Source organism: Thalassophryne amazonica, chromosome 9 (genome assembly GCF_902500255.1).
Source record: "Thalassophryne amazonica chromosome 9, fThaAma1.1, whole genome shotgun sequence".
NCBI lineage: Eukaryota > Metazoa > Chordata > Actinopteri > Batrachoidiformes > Batrachoididae > Thalassophryne > Thalassophryne amazonica.
In genome coordinates this window covers 83,575,279-83,603,147 of record NC_047111.1, presented here as the reverse complement: position 1 = coordinate 83,603,147, position 27,869 = coordinate 83,575,279, and the positions used below count along the sequence as shown (strand labels likewise).

Genomic DNA, 27,869 nt, shown 5'->3' with positions numbered 1-27,869 from the left:
GTGTAGAAAGTACACGGGATTTATCTTTTATATTGTGTGTTACCATCAAATTTCGATCAAGATAATGTGATTTGAAGTTACAATAACAGCAATAAAAATATTTTCCAGCATTCATTCTGCAGCTTTTCTGTCCTAATATTGCCCTTCAATCATCTTCTCAGTCTCATGATCCAAGTGGAAAATCCACACCAGACATTTTTGGATCAGACTGCAATGCTTACAGGTGGTGTCATTTTAATAAGTTCAACCATTTTTTGACACTAGCATGGCTTCAGGTTACAGAAGTCCAACTCTTGTGGCTTGCGTATGCCAGTGCAGTGCTCTCTAGGAAGCAGATGCCCAGTTTCTGTTTGGCATTGCAATGGCCGTCTCTTGAAGCCCTTCCCACAGGTTCTGGAGCAAAGTGACCACTCCTGAACATGCCACATGTGGACAAGGATCTCCACAAACTCTGGTGGCTGCGGGTCGTTGTATTGGATTACAGTCCAAACCCGGCTTCCCGTCTAGCCTCAACACACTGCACCATCCTCCTCTGGATCCCATTCCCACAGGTCACCGAGCACCTGTCCCACGCTGTGGATATCCACTTGACAAGAACAGAATCCTCCTTGCTGAAAGACTTCTTCAGGTCTTCTTTCTCTTTGACACCATCTTCAGCTAGGACGCTGTTGTGGAAGTGCTCCTGGACCTCCTTCTTTAAAATCTTGTTCTCTTTGATCTGACGGGAGAGGTAGAAGGAGTATCGGATACGAGGAGGTGTCATCTTACCCACACACAGCACCTCCACAGTAAGTGCTTCTCCCAAAGGATGCACAGCCTGCAAGGTCTCTGAGAGGCCCAATGTGCCGCTGTAGCGGAGCAGGCTATTTTTGACTATGATGTCCCTTTCCACCGCCGACACCACATAGTTCCCATTGAGCAGGTACTGGCCATCGGCGTTCTTTACCGCCAAGTAGTTGTCATCACTTGGCATTCCCTTGTAGCCTCGCTGACGGATATCTATGTTGGCTGCGCCTGCTGGCAGCATAACAACAAAGTTGTAGCCAAGCCTGCATACAAAAAACATAGCAATCATGAGAGTTATCAGGTGGAGAATGCTATCGTTAGTGGAAAAAAGAGTGACGCTCTCCAGTGGCTTTGCATGATAATGTGCGTGCTTACTCACACAGGCTTTGTGAAAAGTCCTGACACCTTCTTACAGCCTTTGTTATCACCTCCACAGATTCCACACTTATCAAACTTCTTTTTGGAGCCAATTTTTCCATCGCAGCCAGCTTTAATGCACCTCCCTTGGACACACACTCCTGTAGAGTCAGGGGAGCACGGCGTTCCATCCACAACCTGGAGTGCACAAGCGTGATTTAACTTTTTAATACAATGTGACAACAAAGTGAAGTCTGCTAACAACTGAAAAGAAACATTACTCATCAAATGTATGAAAAACAAAGCTTCATGACAGAAATGACACAACAGTTAGCAGAAGTAAGTCTTATATCTGTCCTGAGGCCTGTTGGTGCCGGTGTCACAGACCGAAACAGTCCCCCCTAAAAACTGATCTGCCCTGCCTCCACTGCACACGTGTCATTTCGGAGATCAGCAGCTTGTCTGAGACAGACTCTCTTCACCCAAAGCGATCAAAGGGAATAATGTGATTATTAACTATCAGATGACAAAGTTTGGTTGTCCATTCAGCTGCTCCCGTTTTGTGTTCGGGGTCGCCACAGCGGATACAACCAGATCCGCATTGATATTTTGGCACAGGTTTTACGCCGGATGCCCTTCCTGATGCAACTCCAGTGTTACCTGGAGAAACACACACAGCCGCTGGTGTTCCAAAGAGGTCTCCCATGCAAGTACTAACCAGGTCCCGCACTGCTTAGCTTGTGAGAGCTGACGGGTTCAGGCTGACAGAGCAGATTGGCTGCTCGTAAAACCTCTTAAATCATTCAGAAGTCAGTTTTAAGGATAAACGAGGCCATTTTAAGCAGAAACAAGGCGATAATCGGTGAGTCATTACTGACACCTTTAAATGACGGAGGCACTGTGAACGCAGCAGCTAGCAGCTCGTGTAGCTGCGGTGCTCTGATCTCTTCCCCAGTTCGCTTTTCCCGTTTATCTTTCAGGTGTGTGTTCATGAAGCCAGCAACAATTCCACGGATTCTTGTCCTTATCACACGTTTTCAAACCGTCTTTCTCGCCATCTTCGCTCTGTATGATGTCGCTCCGTGACACAGACATGCTGCAAAATTCTTATTTTAAAAACTTGAAAGTTGTAAAAGTTTGCAATGTACATGCTACGTTAGCTAAGCTTCACACAGGAGCCACACAGCGTCACCGCAGCAACCAACCAGTCTCGTTTTACGACAACCTCCGCCAAGGCCATGGGGTCACTGACGCCATAACATCTACACACCGTGGAATCATTGAACCTAAAAAAGTCTAACAATGATATTTCCTCAGTAGTAAAGAAAAGTTTCATCTGCTGTGACTGGATAGCATGTATCCTTAGCGCTTGGCATCACAGTTTATTGCAACTTGCACCTTTCGCAGAAGCTACTGTCATCTGAGCACTGATATTGATATCGCATGTGCTTATAGACAAAATTAAATTTATTATTCAACTAAACTGCAAATATATGAATTTTTTAACATTTATGAAACACTTCTCTAAACAAGGCCATAGGGTCACTGACCCTAAAGAGATTCCCTCCTTGGCACAGTGATCTATTTCTTTTTGTCTCTTTCTCTAAAACTGTATATAATAATCATTAGATTATTAATATATAAACAAAAATAAATTTGAGAAATATTACAATTTGAAAACAAATGCACCCAAACGTGATGACAGCTGCAACTGCTTAATGCTAACTTTTAACATTGAAAATGCCATAGACATGCTAACACGTTAGCATCGGGATCCGGATCACCACTAAAATTTAATCACTTGTTCCTCTTGTCATTTCCAACCACTCCACAAAATTTCATCAAAATCCGTTCAAACCTTTTTGAGTTATCCTGCTGACAGACAGACAAACAAACAAACGCGATCAAAAACATAACCTCCTTGGCGGAGGTAATGATTGTTGTACAAAAGCTTCCGATATCTGTTGCTGAGATAGATGATGACTGGAGTGCAGTTTGAAGCAGAAACGAGGTGATAATCGGTGAAATACTGCTGACACTCTAAAATGACACATGCGCAGTGAAGGTGGGGCTGACTGATTTTCAGTGTTGCCAACTTAGCGACTTTCTCGCTAAATCTGGTGACTTTCCAAACCCTCTTGATGACTTATTTTCTCAAAAGCTACTAGCAACAAATCTAGCTACTTTTCCTGGCATCACTGGAGACGTTTCTGGTGTTTGGTGACTCAGATCTATAGTCTCTGTTCTCACCAAGTGTCAGCGGGTCTCCCCACCTCCACTGCTGCTGAAAAGCCCGACTGCAAAGCACTGAGCAGAGGGATATCTTACAATCCTCCGCGTTCAAAGACGCACGTGCAATGCCTCCACGGCTGTTCCAGCGTTGAATGGCAAATCTAACTCGGACTCAGTCAGCTTTCACCTTGTTTGCTGCGCTGTGAATAATTAATCTCCGGACTTTGAGGATCCATGGCCTTGAGAAGTTAGTTATTTTGAGACGTGACAGCCAATTTTAATGGTAAAATAAACAAACCAACAATCAAGTTTATTTGTAGTTCAATATTATTGAGGTGTTTTTACTCACTATTTTTTGTCTGTCACATTTTTTTCAACAAATACATTAACAGTAAAACAGAAACAGCAAACGAACAAAGGACGAGGCCACAGTAACGCTCACAGTATTGTCATTATATATAGAAAGATAGAAAAAAATAAATTGTACAATAACAAAAGTAAGGCATTCTTTAACATTAATACTCTTCAAAAAACTCTTATAGCGCATGGCAGTTTGGTGACATTTGGGAGCGTCTATAAGCTTAATACGGCTTATATATTGTTCAAGTTCAGCCAGAGGTCTGTGTAAATTCCTTTTCAATACGCTTATGAATTTATGAATATGGAATTTGCCAAACAATATTAAAACGTTGATAATGTATTCAATCACAACGTTTCTCTCCCACAACGTTTTTTGTTTTTTTCCTACAGCATCTGTGACGACATCATACTATGCAAATTAGATGATGACGCCATGTTCTAGGACAGCCAATAGCTACTTTTCTTACTGAGGAGTTGGCATCACTGCCAAATTTTGGGGGGGACCGTTCGGTCTGCGACACCAGTGTTAATCCCCCTGGATGATATTTCCAGTCCATCACTGGTAACTTCTCCAGCAAAGGCCTGGAACCATATATAGGTGGCTGGACTGGAACAACACAAGACCGATAGCGTGACCAGGAATTTAACCCAGGTCAATGCTGTTAAAAATATAAACTCTTACCATTAAACTGTGTATAATTTCTAGTCAAAATATCTAATCAACACTTAATATAAAATGCAATCACTGACAGGATTTTCCAGACTAAAAGTTGCTGCTTTTTTACTTGATTGGTAACGTTTCCACATAGCTTGTGTGTACATAGTGTTGACGTCCGATTAATTTCTATGGTCACCTCCATGATATCAGATATAGTGCAGAGCTCCTCCTTAGGCTTTTGTTTGTGTGTTTTTTTTTTTTTTAAGTCTGAAATTTGCCTAGAGAACATTTTTTTTAAATCAACTTTTGCTGTGACAGGAAGCTAGCTTTGGAAAGCTAACAAGCTAGCGCCATTGTTTCACTTGTTTGACTGTTGACATTCAAAAAGTGTATTTGGCAAAGCAAAAAGAAAAGTAGTTCAGTGCCTTGAACACATTGCAAATATTAATTATGTTTTGCTGTAATAAGATGTGAATTTGTAGCCTAGTTGTTGTTTTTGTTTCCATAGTATTCTGTTTGCTTATTTCATACAACTGGATGATAAAAAAAAACATTAAATCTACCCTCATCTTACTTGTAGCCTTTATAATGAAATGCCTCTGTGTTAAACACCAGATGGTGTATGGTAAGATTATGGAGACAGTCCATATGCTATGAGGAAGCCAGGCACAAAAATACACTGCATTATCATCTATGGCCACAAGATGGCAACGTGTAGAGGCATGACAAATGACTCCTGCTCCTGTACACTGATCTGAATAAGGAAACAATAATCAATCAATTAAAAAGTTTTGTTTACATTTAGTTAGCTGCTTCTTGATGCTTTTAATCTGTTCAGTGGCATCAAGAAGAGTTCACATCCAGAGTTCTTTGTGCCTCATACACAACGTTAATTAGCTTTGTTTGCCAATGCAGTGTTTATGTTAAAAATTAGTTAATGTTGCGATAAAATTCATTTGCTTCTTGTTGCTTGAAATAGTGGCATCTTTGAACAGTTGTGTCTATGTAATACTCCAGTGAGACATATACTCCAGAACATATATTAGTGGACTGTAAACAGCTGTAATATAATCCTCATGTGTTCACACACATAGAGGGGGGAAAAAAAATGAATGTACCTGCCTTAATACAGATGGAAATAACAAACTGGGGTCACATTGCAAAGCATATTCTTAGAACAGTATTTTAAAATACTGTGTATGGAAACCAGGCCTTTTCTGTTTTTGTGTTGTGTTAATGACCCATGTGACCTCGGTTCTGTTCCGCTATGATCTCTAAACACGAGGGGGGCTGAGCAGAGCCAGCACCAGCTCAACTCCACAGTCAGTATGCACACATGTCTCTAATATGTTAACATGCTCAGGAACACCCCCCCCCCCCCCATCCCCCATGCCCTGCAGGTAGTTTATCATATTATATGGAAAACATAGCAACTAATGAAGCACATAAAATACTGTCAACCATTTACTGGCATTTTAAAAAAGAATTTTTTTAAAAAACAGTCCAGCCAGATGTGCGTTCTTATCTTCCCACAAATAATGGAGTGAACCATGAGTTAGTTGTCTTCAGACTACTGCTTACAGCTCGCTCCACACCCTGTTTCGTGACAGATATAACTCTCTCGCCACGCTGCAGCAGTCCTTCCTTTACTCCTTTCAGTTACAACAGAGGCAGCTGTCTTAAATATATCATTTTTTTAACCCCGCCTCCAGTGTGCAGGCCCTACGTCTTCTGAGGCATTTGTAGGACCGATCCAGCCACCAATGGGTGGTGCCGTAGACACTAAAACTCTCTCAAATGTGGATCAATTACTGTCTGCTGAATGTCCTGGAACTTTATTTGTATGGGCTTTCATAAGGAGTTAAAATGAGTGTTTGTTTCTTTATGTCCTAACTAACCCAAAAACGGATGAGGCAGATTTACAAAACCTTGTAGGAAAATTCCTTGGGTGAGCGTCTCCAGATGATTGACTTTTGGACTAATTCAGTCAAAAAGATGTTAAGGTCATCAAAGACCATCATCCAAAAAAAAAAAAACCAAATATTCCAGGACATCTTTACAACCAACAGGGCAAGAAAGTTGTTTCAAAGCTTATACTGCCGAGCTAATAAGTTGTCTTGATGATGTCACAAAAACATTGTTAATGACATTGTGTGCACATGCATGGTATGCACTGCACCCTATCCCCCCTCACCCCAAATGCCTTCATTCCAACCATTGTCATCTAACTTATCTCACTGGCTTACCAAAAACAGAAAATACCTTGGGTGCCAGGACGTAGAGTAGCCGGTGCCATTAGCCCTGCAGATGAGTTTACCACCTATCACCAGGGGGACACTCCAGAGTACTTTGGTACCCACACCACAGATGGAGCGATACGGTTATTGCTGAACCCAAATCCACTGGCTTCACACTGCTCTTCACGGTAAGTCTTACCTGGCAAGAACAAACAGAGGTTATACAAAGTCAAAGATGGGACTGACTTGGGGAGGAAGATGTTATCTGTAATATTTATCACTTTATAGCAACTGGTACCTGTGCCAGAACAGGGGTTCAGGTTGCAGGAGCGGTGTTTGACCCGCACACCTTGGCAGTACTTCCACCACCGAATGGAACGGGGTTGTTACACTCCCTCTTTGACAGCTGGATACCACCTCCACATGTGCGTGAGCAGGAACCAAACGGTCCCCATTTTCCCCAGCGACCGTCCTCCTGAAAATGCACGTCAGTGAGTGACTGCAGGAAGTAGACCAATAGGAGCTTCTCATTTCCAGGAGCAATAAGCATGATCTATATACACTCAACAAAAATATAAACGCAACACTTTTGGTTTTGCTCCCATTTTGTATGAGATGAACTCAAAGATCTAAACATACACAATATCACCATTTCCCTCAAATATTGTTCACAAACCAGTCTGAATCTGTGATAGTGAGCACTTCTCCTTTGCTGAGATAATCCATCCCACCTCACAGGTGTGGCCATATCAAGATGCTGATTAGACACCATGATTAATGCACAGGTGTGCCTTAGACTGCCCACAATAAAAGGCCACTCTGAAAGGTGCAGTTTTATCACACAGCACAATGCCACAGATGTCGCAAGATTTGAGGGGAGCGTGCAGTTGGCATGCTGACAGCAGGAATGTCAACCAGAGCTGTTGCTCGTGTATTGAATGTTCATTTCTCTACCATAAGCTGTCTCCAAAGGCGTTTCAGAGAATTTGGCAGTACATCCAACCAGCCTCACAACCGCAGACCACGTGTAACCACACCAGCCCAGGACCTCCACATCCAGCACGTTCACCTCCAAGATCGTCTGAGACCAGCCACTCGGACAGCTGCTGAAACAATCGGTTTGCATAACCAAAGAATTTCTGCACAAACTGTCAGAAACCGTCTCAGGGAAGCTCATCTGCATGCTCGTCGTCCTCATCGGGGTCTCGACCTGACTCCAGTTCGTCGTCGTAACCGACTTGAGTGGGCAAATGCTCACATTCGCTGGCGTTTGGCACGTTGGAGAGGTGTTCTCTTCACGGATGAATCCCGGTTCACACTGTCCAGGGCAGATGGCAGACAGCGTGTGTGGCGTCGTGTGGGTGAGCAGTTTTCTGATGTCAATGTTGTGGATCGAGTGGCCCATGGTGGTGGTGGGGTTATGGTATGGGCAGGCATCTGTTATGGACAAAGAACACAGGTGCATTTATTGATGGCATTTGAATGCACAGAGATACCGTGACGAGATCCTGAGGCCCATTGTTGTGCCATACATCCAAGAACATCAACTCATGTTGCAGCAGGATAATGCACGGCCCCATGTTGCAAAGATCTGTACACAATTCTTGGAAGCTGAAAATGTCCCATTTCTTGCATGGCCGGCATGCTCACCGGACATGTCACCCATTGAGCATGTTTGGGATGCTCTGGACCGGCGTATACGACAGTGTGTACCAGTTCCTGCCAATATCCAGCAACTTCGTACAGCCATTGAAGAGGAGTGGACCAACATTCCACAGGCCACAATTGACAACCTGATCAACTCTATGCGAAGGGGATGTGTTGCACGGCATGGGGCAAATGGTGGTCACACCAGATACTGACTGGTATCCCCCCCCCCCCCCCCCCAATAAAACAAAACTGCACCTTTCAGAGTGGCCTTTTATTGTGGACAGTCTAAGGCACACCTGTGCACTAATCATGGTGTCTAATCAGCATCTTGGTATGGCACACCTGTGAGGTGGGATGGATTATCTCAGCAAAGGAGAAGTGCTCACTATCACAGATTTAGACTGGTTTGTGAACAATATTTGAGGGAAATGCTGATATTGTGTATGTGGAAAAAGTTTTAGATCTTTGAGTTAATCTCATACAAAATGGGAGCAAAACCAAAAGTGTTGCGTTTATATTTTTGTTGAGTGTAATATGTTGATATAAATAACCAGCGTTTACCCTCTTTTGTTGGACTTGATACTTGTCAGTGCAGACCCCTTGCTCACAGACCTGTCCATCCCCACAATGGGTGCCATCAGCCCAGGGGAAATGCCGGGTCATGCACACCAGATGGCCGTTCGACTTTCCTGTGCACCACAGACGACCACACGGTGGCTGCATGAAGGGACAGGGCTTGGAGGCTTCACCGAATGCAAGCTCACCTGACGCTCCAGGCTGTAGGACGCTCCTGGCAGCGCGTCAGGGAGGAGCAGCGGTTTGTGAGGCTGATCAAGCAAACATTCCCCTAGAAGAAGAGCACCGGATAAGTAATACATTGATGCGCCTATATGATATGTCTTGTTACTGGTTTTGTGGCATCTATTGCAAGGTGTAAAATTTCCAGAGAGAAGTTCAGAAAGAGGCACTTGCAAGCAGCAGATACAGTTAAACTGAGTCAAAGTGTCTCAGGCTGAGGTGACACTGGGATTCTAACAGAGCAAACAGTTTTGTATCAGGAGTACAAGCACAATAACTCTGAAAACTAAATACTATAAAGACCACCCTGTGGCACCTGCATACATGATATTGGATCATTGGATGAATCTCATATGTTAGTGTGCTGGCTACTCAATCAGTGAAACACAAAGTAACAAAAGATCATTCATTCATTCATTCATTCATCTTCTACACTTTGTCCAATTAAGGGTCCGCAGGGGGGCTGAGCCTATCCCAGCAGTCATAGGGTGTGAGGCGGGGTACACCCAGACAGGACGCCAGTCTGTCACAGGGCCACAAAGAGACAAACAAACACAGACACACCTACAGACAATTTAAAGATCCCAATCCACCTAACCTGCATGTCTCTGGACGTGGGAGGAAACCGGAGCACCCGGAGGAAACCCACGCAAACACGGGGAGAACATGCAAACTCCACACAGAAAGACCATGGGAATCGAACCCATGACCTTCTCGCTGTGAGGCAACAGTGCTAACCACTAAGCCACCGTGCTGCCCGTAAAAGATCCTTTCCTGAAATCTCTCCATCACCGTAGAAAACATGACTAGATGTATCAAGGTATCCAGGTGTCTTCATTATCCTCATTGGGGCAATTTGTCTATAACCAGATGGAAGCAGTTTGAACTCTGTGTAAGGGTTTATGGGATCATCCAGGATTGACCACGTCTTCTTAATAGCTCTGTTTTTAATGTATGGATGGCAGGTCATTACGGCATCCCCGGCAATATCACTACACTCATTTATAATGCGATGCAGTTTTTGTTGTTGTTTTTTTTACAGTTAGAAACCCATACCAGCAGACAAAAGAAAAGGTAAGAACAGATTCAATAAAACATCTTCATAAATGTGCTGTCCACATTAACATGCCTGGGTTATGATAAAAATACATGCATTCGTGAGCCTTCTTACATACCTGGTCAATCTGATGTTCAAAGGTAAGTCTATTGTCAATAACAGTCCCAAGATATTTCTAATTCTGCACAATTTCCACAGCCATACCATTAATAACTACAGGGGAGATGGCATCCTGTTTTTTTCCTTAAATCAATTATCATCTCTTTGACCTTGTTCACACTGATGTCTAAAAAGGATCAAATTACACAGCTGATAAAATCTGACACCACAGGGCCATGGTCTAGGTCATTTGAATTTAAAAGAGACACAATGACAGAATCATCAGCAAATTTAACAATAAATCCTCCTTGGTGTTGACTTTGGTACATATTGCTATATAAAAAGAAAAAGAACACAGCTCTGTGGTGAACCAGTGGAGGAGATAAGAGCATCAGATAAACAATCACTAACACGCTGAGATCTATCAGTTAAAAAAATCCATCAGCTAACATTACGTTAGGTAGTCTCTGTATAGCCTCATGCACCTCGTGTGTCAGGATTGTTATTGATTCATCATGGGTCATATTGTAAACAGTTAAAAGAGAACTAAAATGTTTTCTCCATAGTTCAGCAATATTATCTTCAGAGACTCCTTCAACAGTACAAGGAAGGGAAGATTTACATTATTGAGGAACCGCACCTCTTTCCAGAAGTCAGTGTACTGTTATCCATCTTTTACTAGCCTAAAGTCAGCCCTCATGGCTTGCTCATTTCTAGAAATAAAACGAACAGCATACTTATATCTGGCATTAGCCAGCTTTTTACTCTCAAGCTCTGGGCCCTGCCTAGGTCTCCCAGCCAGGACCCAGACTTATAAGTTTCCCGGGCTTCAGCATGATATGGGGCCACATGTTCATGCCATCCAGGTCTTACTTTATTTGCCCTGATTCTCTTGTTTTTAACAAGCGGTTTTCCCCCATACAGAGCCACTACAGCATATACATGACACATAGGTCAGTTTGTGTTCTTCATTTTGATAGTGAACATCTTTACACAAAATGGCTTCTTTGGGGAGATGAATATTATTCAGGTATTGTCTGTGTTTGTATGATATGTTACCAAGTCCTCGTCAGAAAGAGACCAGTCTATTTTAGTAGACACATTGCCTCTAACATTATTAATGTTGGTAATTATAGATGGCAATTTGCAACATTAATAGTGAAGGCCAAAGGTATGTGATCTGTTAGCGCTACCCCATATTTAATATCCATTTTCTCAATGGCAGCATGACCATCAGCTGTACTAAAACAATGGTCAAGCCATGATGTAGTGTGCCACGTTCACTTATGTATGTATAACTGTCTATAGGCAACAATACTTTACTTGATAGAGTGAAGTTATTATCATCACAGAAGCAGGTCAGATGATGAGCAAATAGTGAACTGCTGTCAGAGATATCAGAGTTCATATCCCCAACCACATGTACACTGCAGCTGCTATTATCTTGAATAAAAGCATAAAGGCCAGTCTATTCAGATACTCAACCTCATTTTCACTGGACTCGTATTGAGTATAAACATTTAAAACAATAAAATTATTACATTTGTGAGTACATTGTAAACCAATACACCAGTCCACATCAAGCCTAATTGGCTTTATCACAGCATCAAGCTTTTTGTCCCAGAGAACATCCACCCCCCTTGAGATTAGTTAAAAGGGGATCATTTCAATATAGATAAGCATCAATTTTGTTTTTTAAAAGGCATAAAGAAATAAAATGTGTAAAAGCCCAAGTGGACAAGAGACCAAGTGGAAGGGAAGTAAGAGCAGGAGCATCGGCAGTGGGTGCGAGTTGTGGTGGGTAGGACAGGAAGAGAATTGGTGTTGGGATCATTTTAAAAGGAACAGTATGTTAAAAGTGTGTTGGAGGTTCAGCGAGTGTCTGACAGGGTGATGAGTGTGAAGTTGGAAATTGAAGGGGTGATGATGAATATCATCAGTGCATATGCCCCACAGTTAGGTTGTGAGATGAAGGAGAAAGAAGATTTCTGGAGTGTGTTAGATGAGATGGTGGAGAGTGTGCCCAAGCATGAAAGAGTGGTGAAAGGAGCAGACCTCAATGGGCATGTTGGTGAAGGGAACAGAGGTGATGAGGAAGTAATGGGTAGATATGGTATCAAGGATAGGAATGGGGAAGGACAGATGGTAGTTGATTTTGCAAAAAGGATGGAAATGGCTGTGGTGAACACCTACTTTAAGAAAAGGGAGGAGCACAGGGTATTCTTTATAGGAGATGCAAGCTAAAAGAAATCAGAGACTGTAAGGTGGTGACAGGAGAGAGTGTCATTAGACAGCATAGGATAGTTGCTTGTAGAATGACTTTAGAGGTAAAGAAGAAGAGAGTGAGAGCTCAACAAAGGATTAGATGGTGGAAGCTGAAGGAGGAAGACTGTTGTGTGAAATTTAGTGAGCAGGTGAGAGAAGCACTGGTTGGAGGGGAAGCAATTTGGACAACTGGAAAAGTACTGCAGATGTGGTGAGGGAGACAGCTAGGACAGTACTGGGTATGACATCTGGACAGTGGAAGGAAGACAAGGAGACTTGGTGGTGGAATGAAGAGGTCCAGGAAAGCATAAGGAGAAAGAGTTGGTGAAAAAGTTTGGGATAGTCGGAGAAATGAAGAAAGTAGACAGGAGTACAAGGAGATGCGGCGTAAGGCGAAAAGAGAAGTGGCAAAAGCAAAGGAAAAGGCATATTGCGAGCTGTACAAGAAGTTGAATAGTAAGGAAGGAGAAAAGGACTTGTACCGACTGGCCAAACAAGGGGACAGAGCTGGAAAGGATGTGTAGCAGGTAAGGGTGGTAAAAGATGCACATGGTAATGTGCTGACAAGTGAGGAGTGTGTGCTGAGAAGGTGGAGGGAATATTTTGAAGAGCTGATGAATGACAAAAATGAGAGAGAGAAAAGGCTGGATGATGTGGTGAGAGTAAGTCAGGAAGTACAAGAGATTAGTATGGAAGAAGTGAGGGCTGCTATGAAGAGGATGAAGAGTGGAAAGGCAGTTGGTCCAGATGACATTCCAGTGGAGGTATGGGAATGTCTAGGAGATGGCAGTGGAGTTTCTAACCAGACTGCTTAATAAAATCTTGGAAAGTGAGAGGATGCCTGAGGAGTGGAGACGAAGTGTGCTGGTTCCTATTTTCAAGAACAAGGGTGATGTGCAGAGCTGCAGTAACTACAGAGGCATAAAGTTGATCAGCCACAGCATGAAGTTATGGGAAAGAGTAGTAGAAGCTAGGCTTAGAAAACAGGTGAAAATCTGTGAGCAGCAATATGGTTTCATGCCGAGAAAGAGCACTACTGATGCAATGTTTGCTCTGAGAATACTGTTGGAGAAGTACGGAGAAGGCCAGAAAGCGTTACATTGTGTGTTTGTGGACTTAGAAAAAGCTTATGATAGGGTGCCAAGAGAAGAGCTGTGGTATTGTATGAGGAAGTCTGGAGTGGCAGAGAAGTATGTTCAGGTAGAACTGATCATTTCTTAATAACATTTACATTTACTGATGGACTACCAGCAGTGGGGAATACGTTTCATTACACTAGAAGTCTTTCAGAAAGCGCTGTAACTAGGTTTAAGGATATGATTCCTTCTTTATGTTCTCTAATGCCATATACCAACACAGTGCAGAGTAGCTAAAAAACTCTGTAAGTGAGATAGAGTATCTCTTCAATAGTTTAGTTTTACGTCCTCATTGAAGACAACTTTGGATGCTGTAGCTCCTCTGAAAAAGAGAGCTTTAAATCAGAAGCGCCTGACTCCGTGGCATAACTCACAAACTCGCAGCTTAAAGCAGATAACCCGTAAGTTGGAGAGGAAATGGCGTCTCACTAATTTAGAAGATCTTCACGTAGCCTGGAAAAAGAGTCTGTTGCTCTATAAAAAAGCCCTCCGTAAAGCTAGGACATCTTACTACTCATCACTAATTGAAGAAAATAAGAACAACCCAGGTTTCTTTTCAGCACTGTAGCCAGGCTGACAAAGAGTCAGAGCTCTATTGAGCCGAGTATTCCTTTATGTTTAACTAGTAATGACTTCATGACTTTCTTTGCTAATAAAATTTTAACTATTAGAGAAAAAATTATTCATAACCATCCTAAAGATGTATCGTTATCTTTGGCTGCTTTCAGTGATGCCGGTATTTGGTTAGACTCTTTCTCTCAGATTGTTCTGGCTGAGTTATTTTCATTAGTTACTTCATCCAAACCATCAACATGTCTATTAGACCCCATTCCTACCAGGCTGCTCAAGGAAGCCCTACCATTATTTAATGCTTCAATCTTAAATATGATCAATCTATCTTTATTAGTTGGCTATGTACCACAGGCTTTTAAGGTGGCAGTAATTAAACCATTACTTAAAAAGCCATCACTTGACCCAGCTATCTTAGCTAATTATAGGCCAATCTCCAACCTTCCTTTTCTCTCAAAAATTCTTGAAAGGGTAGTTGTAAAACAGCTAACTGATCATCTGCAGAGGAATGGTCTATTGAAGAGTTTCAGTCAGGTTTTAGAATTCATCATAGTACAGAAACAGCATTAGTGAAGGTTACAAATGATCTTCTTATGGCCTCAGACAGTGGACTCATCTCTGTGCTTGTTCTGTTAGACCTCAGTGCTGCTTTTGATACTGTTGACCATAAAATTTTATTACAGAGATTAGAGCATGCCATAGGTATTAAAGGCACTGCGCTGCGGTGGTTTGAATCATATTTATCTAATAGATTACAATTTGTTCATGTAAATGGGGAATCTTCTTCACAGACTAAGGTTAATTATGGAGTTCCACAAGGTTCTGTGCTAGGACCAATTTTATTCACTTTATACATGCTTCCCTTAGGCAGTATTATTAGACGGCATTGCTTAAATTTTCATTGTTATGCAGATGATACCCAGCTTTATCTATCCATGAAGCCAGAGGACACACACCAATTAGCTAAACTGCAGGATTGTCTTACAGACATAAAGACATGGATGACCTCTAATTTGTTGCTTTTAAACTCAGATAAAACTGAAGTTATTGTACTTGGCCCCACAAATCTTAGAAACATGGTGTCTAACCAGATCCTTACTCTGGATGGCATTACCCTGACCTCTAGTAATACTGTGAGAAATCTTGGAGTCATTTTTGATCAGGATATGTCATTCAAAGTGCATATTAAACAAATATGTAGGACTGCTTTTTGCATTTACGCAATATCTCTAAAATTAGAAAGGTCTTGTCTCAGAGTGATGCTGAAAAACAATAATTCATGCATTTTTTCCTCTAGGCTGGACTATTGTAATTCATTATTATCAGGTTGTGCTAAAAGTTCCCTGAAAAGCCTTCAGTTAATTCAAATGCTGCAGCTAGAGTACTAACGGGGACTAGAAGGAGAGAGCATATCTCACCCATATTGGCCTCTCTTCATTGGCTTCCTGTTAATTCTAGAATAGAATTTAAAATTCTTCTTCTTACTTAAGGTTTTGAATAATCAGGTCCCATCTTATCTTAGGGACCTCATAGTACCATATCACCCCAATAGGGCACTGCAGGCTTACTTGTAGTTCCTAGGGTTTGTAAGAGTAGAATGGGAGGGAGCCTTCAGCTTTCAGGCTCCTCTCCTGTGGAACCAGCTCCCAATTCAGATCAGGGAGACAGACACCCTCTCTTGCTCACAGGGGGTCGTTTTGACCGTTGGGGTTTTTACGTAGTTATTGTATGGCCTTGCCTTACAATATAAAGCGCCTTGGGGCAACTGTTTGTTGTGATTTGGTACTATATAATAAAATTGATGATGATGATGATGAGGTAGTGCAGGACTTGTACAAGAATAGTGTGACAGCAGTGAGATGTGCAGTAGGAATGACAGACTCATTCAAGGTGGAGGTGGGATTACACAAAGGATCAGCTCTGAGTCCTTTCTTGTTTGCAGTGGTGATGGACAGACAGGTTGACAGATGAGATCAGACAGGAGTCCCCATGGACTATGATGTTTGCAGATGACATTGTGATCTGTAGTGAAAGTAGAGAGGAAGTTGAGTCTAGTCTGGAGAAGTGGAGATATGCTTTGGAGAGAAGGGGAATGAAAGTCAGTAGAAGCAAGACTGAGTACATGTGTGAATGAGAGGGAGCCCAGTGGAACAGTGCAGTTACAAGGAGTAGAAGTGGTGAAAGTAGATAAGTTTAAATATTTGGGGTCAACTGTTCAAAGTAATGGAGAATGTGGTAAAGAGGTGATGAAGAGAGTGCAGGCAGGGTGGAGTCGGTGGAGAAAGGTGGCAGGAGTGATTTGTAACCGCAGAATATCAACAGGAGTGAAGGGAAAAGTTTACAAGACAATAATGAGACCAGCTATGTTGTACGGCTTAGAGACGGTGGCACTAACAAAAAGACAGGAGGTGGAGCTGGAGGTGGCAGAGCTGACGATGTTGAGATTCTCTTCGGGAGTGACGAGAATGGACAAGTTTAGGAATGAACATATCAGAAGGACAGCTCAGGTGGGATGGTTTGGAGACAAAGTCAGAGAGGCGAGAGTGAGATGGTTTGGACATGTGCAGAGGAGGGACCCAGGGTATATAGGGAGAAGGATGCTGAGGATGGAGTCACCAGGCAGGAGGAGAAGAGAGAGGCCAAAGAGGAGGTTTATGGATGTGCTGAGGGAGGACATTCAGGTGGTTGGAGTGACAGAGGAACATACAGAGGACAGGGTGAAATGGAAATGATTGATCTGCTGTGGTGACTCCTAACGGGAACAGCCGAAAGACAAAGAAGAAGAAAAGCCCAAGGATATCATGACTTTCGAGTACCATTGAGCATGGGTATGTGGGTGCATGTCTATAAGGTGTAATAATTAGTGTAAAGAATATTGTGTACTGGTGTAGTTTCACTTGTGGATCATACCTTAGGGCCCCTTCATACATAATATGAATGTGGCTGAATTGCGCATGAAGCAGAAATTGTATGCAATACGAGGTCTGTCCGAAAAGTAACGGACCTTTTAATTTTTTTCAAAAACTGTATGGATTTGAATCATGTGCGCTTGCATCAGCCAAGCTTGAACCTTCATGCGCATGCATGAGTTTTTTCACGCCTGTCGGTTGCCTCATTCGCCTGTGGGCAGGCTTTGAGTGAGCACTGGTCCAGCCCCCTCGTCGGATTTTCAATGTCAGGGAAATGGTTGAGCGACTGCCGCTTTGCTCCATGAAAATTTTTTCAGAAACTGTGTCAGACAGCCAGGTGGAAACCATTTGGAAAATTCAGATGGCTTTCGGTGAAGATTCTATCCGCGTCACACAGATTAAGGACCATTACAACCGGATTAAAGACGGCCCACACTGGCGGAGGGCGCGCCGTGCTCCGAGCAGCCATCGACAGGATGAAATGACCAGATCATTTCCAAACTGAACTCTGTGTTGATCCGGGACGTTGTCTGACTACTACAGAAATGGCAGAAGAGGTGGACATACCACTTTTTCGGCACATTCCACTGTTACAGGAGATTTTGTAATGAAAGACGTGCGGAGGAATTCGCGCGTCGGGACGGAGCCGCTCATGGCGCACAACAAACACCTCCGTGTTGGAAACCATTCGGAAGATTCAGACGGCTTTCGGTGGCTTTTCAGTCGAGTGAGTATCCGAGAAATTGTGTAACAGCTGGGCATGCCACAACATGTCCTGCGAGACTTCCAACACGGAGGTGAGCGGCTCTGTCCTGACGCGCGAATTCCTCTGCACGTCTTTCATTACAAAATCTCCTGTAACAGTGGAATGTGCCGCAAAAGTGCTGATGTCCACATGTTCTGCGATTTCTCTGGTAGTCACACGACATCCTGGGTCAACACAGCCTTCACTTTGGAAATGATCTGGTCGTTTCAGCCTGACGATGGCCGCTCGGAGCGGCGCGCCCTCCGCCAGTGTGGGCCGTCTTTAATCCAGTTGTAATGGTCCTTAATCTGTGTGACGCGGATAGAATCTTCACCGAAAGCCATCTGAATTTTCTGAATGGTTTCCACCTGGCTGTCTCACACAGTTTCTGAAAAAAGTTTCATGGAGCAAATCGTCAGTCGCTCAGCCATTTCCCTGACAATGAAAATCCGATGAGGGGGCTGGACCAGTGCTCACTCAAAGCCTGCCCACAGGCGAATGACGCAACCGACAGGCGTGAAAAAACTCACACATGCACACAAAGGTTCAAGCTTGGCTGATGCAAGCGCACGATTCAAATCCATATAGTTGTCCGTTACTTTTCGGACAGACCTCGTACATGTAAAATTGGAGCCTCATACACATGTCGCTACAACTATTTGCGCACACCAGTGGCTGAGAAACAGTTTGCCCTGTGAGATCCCATTCAACCCCTCTCGCAGCAGGTGTCAGCCAAATTTCAGGTGACACACAAACATCTAACACAGCTCGCTTGGAACTTAGAAAATGTGTGGCCATTCACACTGTTAGCACGAAAACAGCCAGCAGACGATCACTTTCGAGCTGGCGATGAATGTGGCCGTTACACTGGGGGTGGTTTAGACTCACAATCTCAATCTTACTGGTTCTCCACAGACAGGGGAGCCCTCCCTTTATCTGAAACTTGCGCATGCATGATGGAACAAATACTTGATAACTAACATAAAATTTTGAATTAGCACACATATTATCGAACAGTGCCCCCACGACTGCGTAGTTGCCAAGTACATATGTGGCATGCCAGAGTGTCGGCACCCCCACAACACATGTGCGTGTGTTTCTCACTCCCCCGCTCCCCCAACATATGATGTGCATGTGGTTTGCGCCTCCCCCACAGGCAAGGCGCCTCTCATCTGATCACAGAGTGACACCTTGGTCTGTGCACTGACTGGACAGGGGGTGTGGCTAGCTGCCAACAGCAGCAGCTGTTGAGACATCTCTGGTCCTGGACGTCACAGCTGCAGAACATGTACCATGTTTTGATGGACACACGCGTGTGCGCTTGCTGTCCTCAAATGGAAATACATGAAAACATATCACTTTTGCGACGGGGTGGGCGCATTGACAGGCTGTTCCAGCTGAAACGGAATGTCAGTTCATGTGGACACGCAGCAGGCGATCTGAATGTCACGTCTGTCTGAAAGGACACGTGTCCTGTGAGCAGCGCATCGCAGAACTATATGACAAGCCAAGAGTGCGACAAATTTGTCACTTTCAGTAATGTATAACCAGAAATACGCCATAACAAATGCTGTTTGGTCAGTTATCACAGTGGGGGTTTTTTTCTCTTTTTAAAAAATACATTTATCTCTTTGTTGATTGTAGCCATTTCACGCTCCTGGTATAAGACAGTGATTGTAGCGCAGTGGTAAAATTTCCATCTGGTAATCAGAGCTTTTGTAAATTGCAGGTTCAAATTCCATGGGTGGCATGTACGAGGTCTGTGATTAAAAAAAAGCAGTCCTTTTATTTTTTTCAAAAAATAAATGGATTTGATTCATATGTTTTAACGTCAGACAAGCTTGAACCCTCGTTCGCATGTGTGAGTTTTGTCATGCCTGTCGGTGATGTCATTTTCCTGTGGGCAGGCTTTGAATGAGGTGTGGACTCCCCCTCCCGTCGGAATCTCTTTGTCTGAGAAGCTGTAGGGAGACGGCGTGCGTTGCTTTATCAAATTTTTCAGGACCGGTGAGGGATATCCGTGTGGACACTATTCAAGAAATTCAGCTTGTTTTCGGTGTAAAGTTTAACGGCTGATGAGAGATTGTGGAGTTTCTTTCGCTTTAAGGACAGCTCACAAAGCGGATCGGCGTGGCGCGGTCAGAGGTGGCGTCCGTCTGGCTGTTTCGAGCTGAAAACATCCTAATTTAAAGCTCTGTTCACCCAGGATGTCGTCAGAGAACAGAGAAGTTTCAGAAGAAGCCGGCATCAGGAGTTTACCCCGACATTCCACTGTTAAAGGAGATTTTGTAATGAAAGAACATGCGGACGAATTTGTCGAGTCGGATCCGTGACGACGTGACAAATCAATCTGCGCCGCGACATGAAAAACACCTCCGTGTTGAAAACCATTTGTAAAATTCAGGTGGCTTTTGATGGCTTTCAACAAGTGAGTATCTGAGAAATTGTTTAACAGCTTGGGCATGTTCCAATTTGTCCGTTAAGGTTTCCAACGGAGGTGTTTTTCCTGTGGCGACCCCCCGCGGTCGGGTCCGGCACGACATGCGAATCTTTTTTTTACCGAATCTTTTTTACCGAAAACCAGCTGAATTTATCGAATGGTGTCCACTCAGTTGTGCCTTACAGGTTTTGAAAAATTTTTTATCAAACAATCACACGTGATTCAAATCCATATTGTTTTTGAAAAAAATAATAAAGTCTGTTACTTTTCTCACAGACCTCGTATTTTTCTTTTTTGTTTTCACAGCAGCTGCGCGATGTGGTTACATATGTTCCAGCTGCTCGCATTGTGTTCCCGCTGCAAGGGTGTCATGCACAAGTGTGCACAACAGCGGGATCGCTGCAGGATCGTTCACGCCTGCCCGTTGGCTCGATGTTTTCATGGTTCGCTCATACAAACTGTTCCGCCGTGATTCGCCCTGATTTCTACTTATTCGTACTATGTGAAGGGGCCCTTAGTTGTGTGTCTGGTTGTTCAAATTGCAAGTTTTACATTCACACAGCAAAGTTTCTTTTACTTGTGTTTGTTTCGACTGAATTCTTATGTTGCTTTGCATAAATATAGATTCAAAAATGAAAATGTTAGGTTATGTTTTCTTTTTGTAAAATCTAAAACATTCTTGTTATACCAGGACCAAATAAAATAAAATAAAATAAACTGTGTTTTGACTTTAGAACAAAAACATTGTTGTTTTGTATTATGACCAAAAATCTTGTCTTGCATCGTATTGGGCCACATCGGCAAAAGTATTATTTTGTGCCATGACTGAATACAGAGCAGCACAGTGGATGAGTGGTTAGCACTGTTGCTTCACAGCAATAAGGCCATGGGATCACTTTCCACCTGGTCCTTTCTGTGTGGATTTGTGTCCCCATGTTTGTGCTTCCTCCCAATTCCAAAGAACTACAGGTGAATTGGTGACTCTAAATTGAATGTAGGTGTGCGTGCATGTGTAGTCCTGTGATAGACTGGTGTCCTGCCCAGGCTGTAACCACCTCATGCCCTATGACTGCTGGGATAGGCTCCAGCATGCCCCTGACTATTGACTGAAGAAAACAGGAACAGAAAATGAATGAATAATATCATGAAGAAAATATGGTATCACATCATTGAAAGTTTAAAAGGTGCTCAGAATGAGATCATTTCACACACTAATATAGCAACCAACAACTATTTTCTATGTACAAATGTCAAGTCTTAATGGCATCGTGTGCAACAACACTCCCTGTGTGCTCTGAGATTTCAGTCTTGTTTACATTCACACTTTGGTTGTGTGATTTCAGCATGTGCATGTTTATTGCATGTGAGTCCTGCCCTGTGAGACTATTAAACCTTTAGACTGTTAAAAGGCTCCGACTGAGGTTTCCTTCGCTGTATGTAGCTGAAGATGGTTTGAGGAGGAGTGGCCAAGGAGGAAATCTATAATACTACATTTGGAGAGGAAATCTTGTTGTCCATCTATACAAATCCCCATGCTTGGATGGATCAAACAAATACCATATGCTCCCGTGGCCTGTTGAAGAGGGCACTTAGATTTTTTTCACCGCTTCCTTCATCCCGTGGAAAAGAGGACTAGTTCCTCATGTTAAAATATAGGCATGTGCATATTTGCAAAAAAGAAAAAAAAATATTTCCACATTGTCATTATGGGTGTTGTGTGTAGAATTTTCAAGAAAAAAATTATTTCATCCATTTTGGAAAAGGCTGCAACATAACAAAATGTGGAAAAACTGGAGTGCTGTGAATACTTTCCGGATGCACCGTACCGTGTGGGTTTGGTGATTATTCCGTGAGGTGGTCCTTTTGCAATTTTTTTCTAAGGAGAAGCCAACTGCAACCTTCAACACACACAAATAATTAGCAAATATAATTTCCTAATGTGAACTAGATAAAGCATCAATCCTTGAGTTGTAGATATCTACAACTCTCACACCCAACTGTTGTCCGGGTACACAGCTAGCGTTGTTGAAATGTGGCACTAATTTCACATCTAGTAACAGAAAAACAAAAACATATTTTGTGTTTCATACCACTCCTCAGCAATAAGGAACATAAAAATAACAGTTTCCTGTTATTCTTCATCCTAATGTTCAGTTGTACCATTATTGTTTAATAACTGTTTACCCAGATATGTCAAAAAAAGAAGGAAAAAAAGACTGCATGAGACCTGCCAGGATAAACATTCTTTGTGATAAAGAGTCTAGCATTATTAAATTCATCCAAGCTGCAAGCAGATACAAAACTAGACACGATAAAATAAACATTTAAACATGAAGCAACAAGGGAAGAAATAAATATTTCTTTTGGACCTCCTCTGTATGGTCCTCTGCAGTTTGTATGTAGGTCAGACAATTCAGCCTTTTTTTTTTTCCTTTTTTTGCTGATATATTATTCTGTTTTTAAAAAGTGCAAAAGAGGACCTCCCATGTTGGACTCTGAGATGTCTTATAAGTCTCCAAGTTTAAGTCATCAACTCAGAGCAGTGCAATTCAGCATTTCCACTTCAGCAGCGCGCACAGCTGCATCGCTGGATTGTTCATGAACAAAGACAGAATGAGTCCACATCAGCGCACAGCCAGAGGAAAACCTCTGCAGCTGCATGTCTGAAACAAATTCACAGCAATGTCCAGTTTTCCAGGCTTCAGTGAAGTGTTACAAGACGTCCCGGCCACCCGTCTCACTGGTGCATTTCCTGTAGTGACAGATGTGAGAGCAGCTGCACAGTGTTGGTATTTTACAAGTACAGCATGTGCTCAAAGGAATGGTCAGAAAATGTACATAAATGATGAGTTCATTTGCAAAAACATACGTGCCAGTAAACGTACAACTGTGCGTTGACTGCAGCATTTAAATATGAACCTGGAAAACAGGCGATGGTACGTCATTCTTCACCTGTGTTTTCATGTTTCAACACCAAATCAGCTGGAGCGTTTCGAAACAGTTGTTTTAAATCACTTGGTGGTGCACTGAGGCCCCATTTAGTACAGCCCATGATGTCTTGCTTTTGATACAGACTCCGGAACAATGTTCAAAACATGTTTTGAAATACTCCAGATCTGTGTTTCAAGTTAGCATAACTAATTTGTAGAACCCACAAAAAGCTTTGTTACTATCCACAGCCACAAGAAGCAACACAGTAACTACGCCTGTCTTCTATTCGTGGATTATAGTTCAGCATCCAACACCATCCTCCCCCACGACCACGTGAGTAAACTGCTGAACCTCGGTCTACCTCATTCCACATGTCTTTGGTTTAAGCTCACAGAGAGTCAGGATTGGCCCCCAAATTTCCACAGCTGTCACACTCAGCACCGGTGTTCTGTCGAGATGAGCTGAGTTAAGCTCCCTTTCGCATTTCACTTTCACTCACTGAATATATGATTCTTAAAAAATTTTTGCTTACTTCGACTGGCAAATAAATTGTTCATTCAAATGTAGTAATGTGTAAAATGTACTCACTATAAAAAGATAAGTATTCTTAACCTGGAGGCCATTTTTTTTATTATTGCCATAATTGTTCATCACAATAAAAGTATTAGTTTTACCCTACAATAAAATGGACTGTTGTACTATTGTCATCTAACGACAATATTTTGCTTTAAAGACAGTGTGTATACATGCAAAACTTTACTTTTTAAAATTGAAAAGACCCGTATTTTTATGTACAGTGGTCCCTCGTTTATCGCAGGAGTTACGTTCTAAAAATAACCCGCGATAGGCGAAATCCGCGAAGTAGTCAGTGTTGTTTTTACAATTATTATAGATGTTTTAGGCTGTAAAACCCCTCACTACACACTTCATACACTTTTCTCAAACAGGCATTAACATTTTCTCACTTTTCTCTCGTGTGTAAACACTCTCAAAGTTCAAACCTTAGTAGAAAAATAAGTCCAATATTATAGAATGAAACCAAAGATCAAAACCTGTTTTCAGGCCCAAACATTTGTTTGAGAAATAAAAATAGAACGTTTTCCTATAAATAATTATGATGGCTTTTAGAAGTCATGAATTTAATTTTAACGATCAACCTACAAGGTTGGACACATAAGAAATTATTAATAGTGACTGACCAGTATTTCACAGTTCCTCTGACCACGCCTCTCTTTCTACTAAGTGACACCTCTGTGCAGGTGTCTTTTTCTGAGTGAAGAACAGTTATGGATAGTTGTTGACGCTCTTTTTTCTTCTGGACGAGAAGATTATAAACAGGCACACGCAGAACACAATGCGCGTGCTGTTTCTTCGCTCACTGCCTCCGGTGTTACTGTTGTTGGACGGATACGGGACCCGCAAAGAATCCAAGTCATTAAAAAGATACAAACCTCTCTCAGTGGCCACGGAGCTCTGCAGCTGCGGTTACCGAGACCATGCAGCGCTGCGGATTTTTCCGCAAGAATTCTATCCTTGCAGGCTGCTGGAGTGCTCTGCATCAAAACAGCAAGTGTAGTATCTGGACCTGTTGCCAGATTTTGGCCGCAACTCCGCACAGCACAGTGGGGCGTGTGAGTGACCTGCTGCAGCGCTTACTGAGCCCGCAGACTCGGTAACTGCATCGGAGGCAGCGAGAGCAATAGTGGTGATGCCGACCGGCCTGCCTGATGAGGACGCAGAACACAATGTGCTGTTAAAAAAAAAAAAAGAAGAGGCATGCAAAATTGCACTAAAAAAAAATCTGTGAAACTGCGAGGCCACTAAAGGTGAATCGCGTTATAGCGAGGGACCACTGTAAAGACAAAAAGTACGTGAGTTTTCTTCGCTGGGGGATCTCAACTCCACGGGTGTGGTGTTAAAGTCTGTGTAGAAAGATTTGCACATGCGCAGTTGTGCGGTAAAGCGAGAGGTAGCTAAACTCGATGGGGAGAGGTTTTAAAGTCGGGCGTGGCGCAAAATGCACATGCGTGGTGCACTGCACAGTTGCATGGTGGAGCTCCTCTCAATGCATGGCTCATCTCGTCGGGACACCGGTTCCCCTCAAGGCTGCGTGCTGAGCCCACTGCTCTTCACCGTCCTAAACCCCTGACTGTACCCCTATCCACACTAGCAAACACCTTCATTATGTGTGCGGTGTACACCACGGTGGTAGTCTGTATCACTGGAGGAGATGAGTCTGCTTACCAGAATGAAGTGAATAGTTTTGTCTCTATACAGAAAAAAATTATTTGAAATTGTTCAAGATATTCACTTATCTCAGCAGTGAAATTCCTGTCTCTGGGTCTCAGCATTCAAGATTCAGAGACGCCTGGGAAGAGCTCACAGGTCTTATGGCATCGCTTGACAGAGGATTTGCCAATCGTATACCTTTGCAGAGAATGAAGGTCCAAGTCTTCCTGTTGCTGTGTGGATGAGACTTGGACACTAACCAGTGACTTAAAGGCAAAGATTAGATGTCTTTGGTACTAAGACTCTTCAGAGATCCTTGGGTACCACTGGAATGACTGTATCAAATGAGTGGTTACTTGGAGAGACTCAAATGAGGAGTATCATTTGCATTGTGAGGGATATTTGTGTGTGATCCAGTGCACAGGATGCCCCAGTGTTGAGGGACTCCACTGGGTGAAGAAGGACAAGGCAACATCCATGTTTCACCTGGCTGCAGATAATAGAGGGTTAATTTTCAGTCATACGGGTGAATCAGTTGTTTGTTTGGTGCTTGCCATCCAGCCCCGGGGCAGTACTTGGTGCTGTGGATGCAAAGACATGAAGTGCCACAACATGCTCGCAGACCTATGTAGCTTGAACTACTTTCATGTGGGAATACACAGCTGATATTGCTGCCCACTTTCATTGTGATAATCATGTTGATCAAGTCATAAATCATTGATTATTATTTGTATGTGGTCTTTTGTGGAAAAATGCATTGGGCTTTTAAACTTCCCAAATAATATGAATTTTACTTATCTTTAAAAATCTGATTATTTACCATAGTACTTTTATCAAAAAGTTGGCAACAAGAAGCGGTAACAAAAGCAATTTACGTTGAGGGTTTTTGGACTGCCCCATGCACCTATTTGTATAGCCGTTTAGCCAGTGGCAGTGCTACCAATCTAACTCACTACTGGACTGATTCAAATTGATTTTTTTTTCCCAAGTAGAAAGCTGAACCCAAATTAAGTGAAAAATAAGGCTCAATATAAAAATGTCAGGGTCACTCAAGAGAATAAAAACTAACAACTTTTTGTGAATGACTTTATTTGGTATAATATATTAACATCAAAGATAATTACAAAAGCCAGAGTAAAAAAAAAAAAAACTTAAAAGATATTTACATGTTTTTTCACACAGCTGATTAAATGTATACATAGTATACAATACAAGTCCATGTAGGTCATTCATTTCTTTTGCTATACAAAGTGCAAAGCTAAACAAACAGGAATCCAACACACACATGAACCCACCTCTGAGACCACCTTTTAGCTGGGTGGTAACTTTGACATTGTGGCCCTTTAATAAAAATAAGAAGACAATGAGTTACAGGATTTGAACAAATGTTTAGAAGAGTGGTGTTGGCTCAGGCTGAGGGGCCATGAACAAGGGAAATCCAGGAAAATACACATTCTGCATAAACACATGACCTGTTCTATGTCTAATGAAGGGTTGTTCTGGTCCAGTGTGAGACCTGCTGATTTCTTCTTAGAAGGTTATGACTGTTTCTGAGAGCAAGTCTGACTAAAGCCCGGTCACACAGCAACAGTGATAGCTGGACGAAGGATAAAAAGTCAAATGATCGTCAAGATCATCGAGGAAAAGGAAGACGAAAGATCCTGCACCTTTCCCATCATCAAAAAGCCTGCAAATCAAGCGAAATCAAACCGAACTTAAAAACGAAATTTGCTAAAAATGTCTACGAAGTCTTCAACGATGGTTTGAATGAAAGGAACGAAACAGCACCAAAACTAACCAAAAGAAAAACAAAGCGAACCGCCGACCTCACGCTTTAAATGGAATCAAAATGAACACTGGACCAAAAGCAGGTATAAAACCAAAACTGTCTCCGGCACTGGATCTATGGCCTCATCCATCATCTCCATCAATGTCCACTTCACCACCGCTGCTGGGGCTGCAGATACATGCTGACCATGAGTTTGTCATTGTCAATTTTGGCCTGTAGAACAGCCAACTTGTTGCCATGCTGGCGATCGTCACTGTCCATGGCATCAGCCATTCGAACTGTCCATCAGTGTCAGACGAATGCTATACTCCCGAAGAGACGCACACGCAAGCACACCAGCCACAATGGTTGAAATGTGCATAAATATTCAAAGTAGTTGATAAAATGTTAACGTTATTGTTTCTGTATGGAAACGTTGCCTTTTTTGTCCCAAAAATGAATGATTCACTAGCGATGCAAGGATGTTTTGTTCAGCTCCTCAAAGCTCATTGAAGCTTTAGTTCACTCAGATATCACTGCGTTCATCAACCTTCGTGCAATACGTCGGACTTGGGAAGTTGAACGAAGTTGGACGAAAGTCAAATGAAACGCTAACATTATGAAAACTAAGCAAATGAAAAG

The 27,869-nt window shown here is 42.6% G+C and overlaps 1 pseudogene; it reads right to left on the bottom strand.

Annotated features, from left to right (window-relative positions):
• LOC117517972 lies at positions 1-27,521 on the bottom strand (annotated as a pseudogene).
• Between the last annotated feature and the right edge of the window lie 348 nt (positions 27,522-27,869).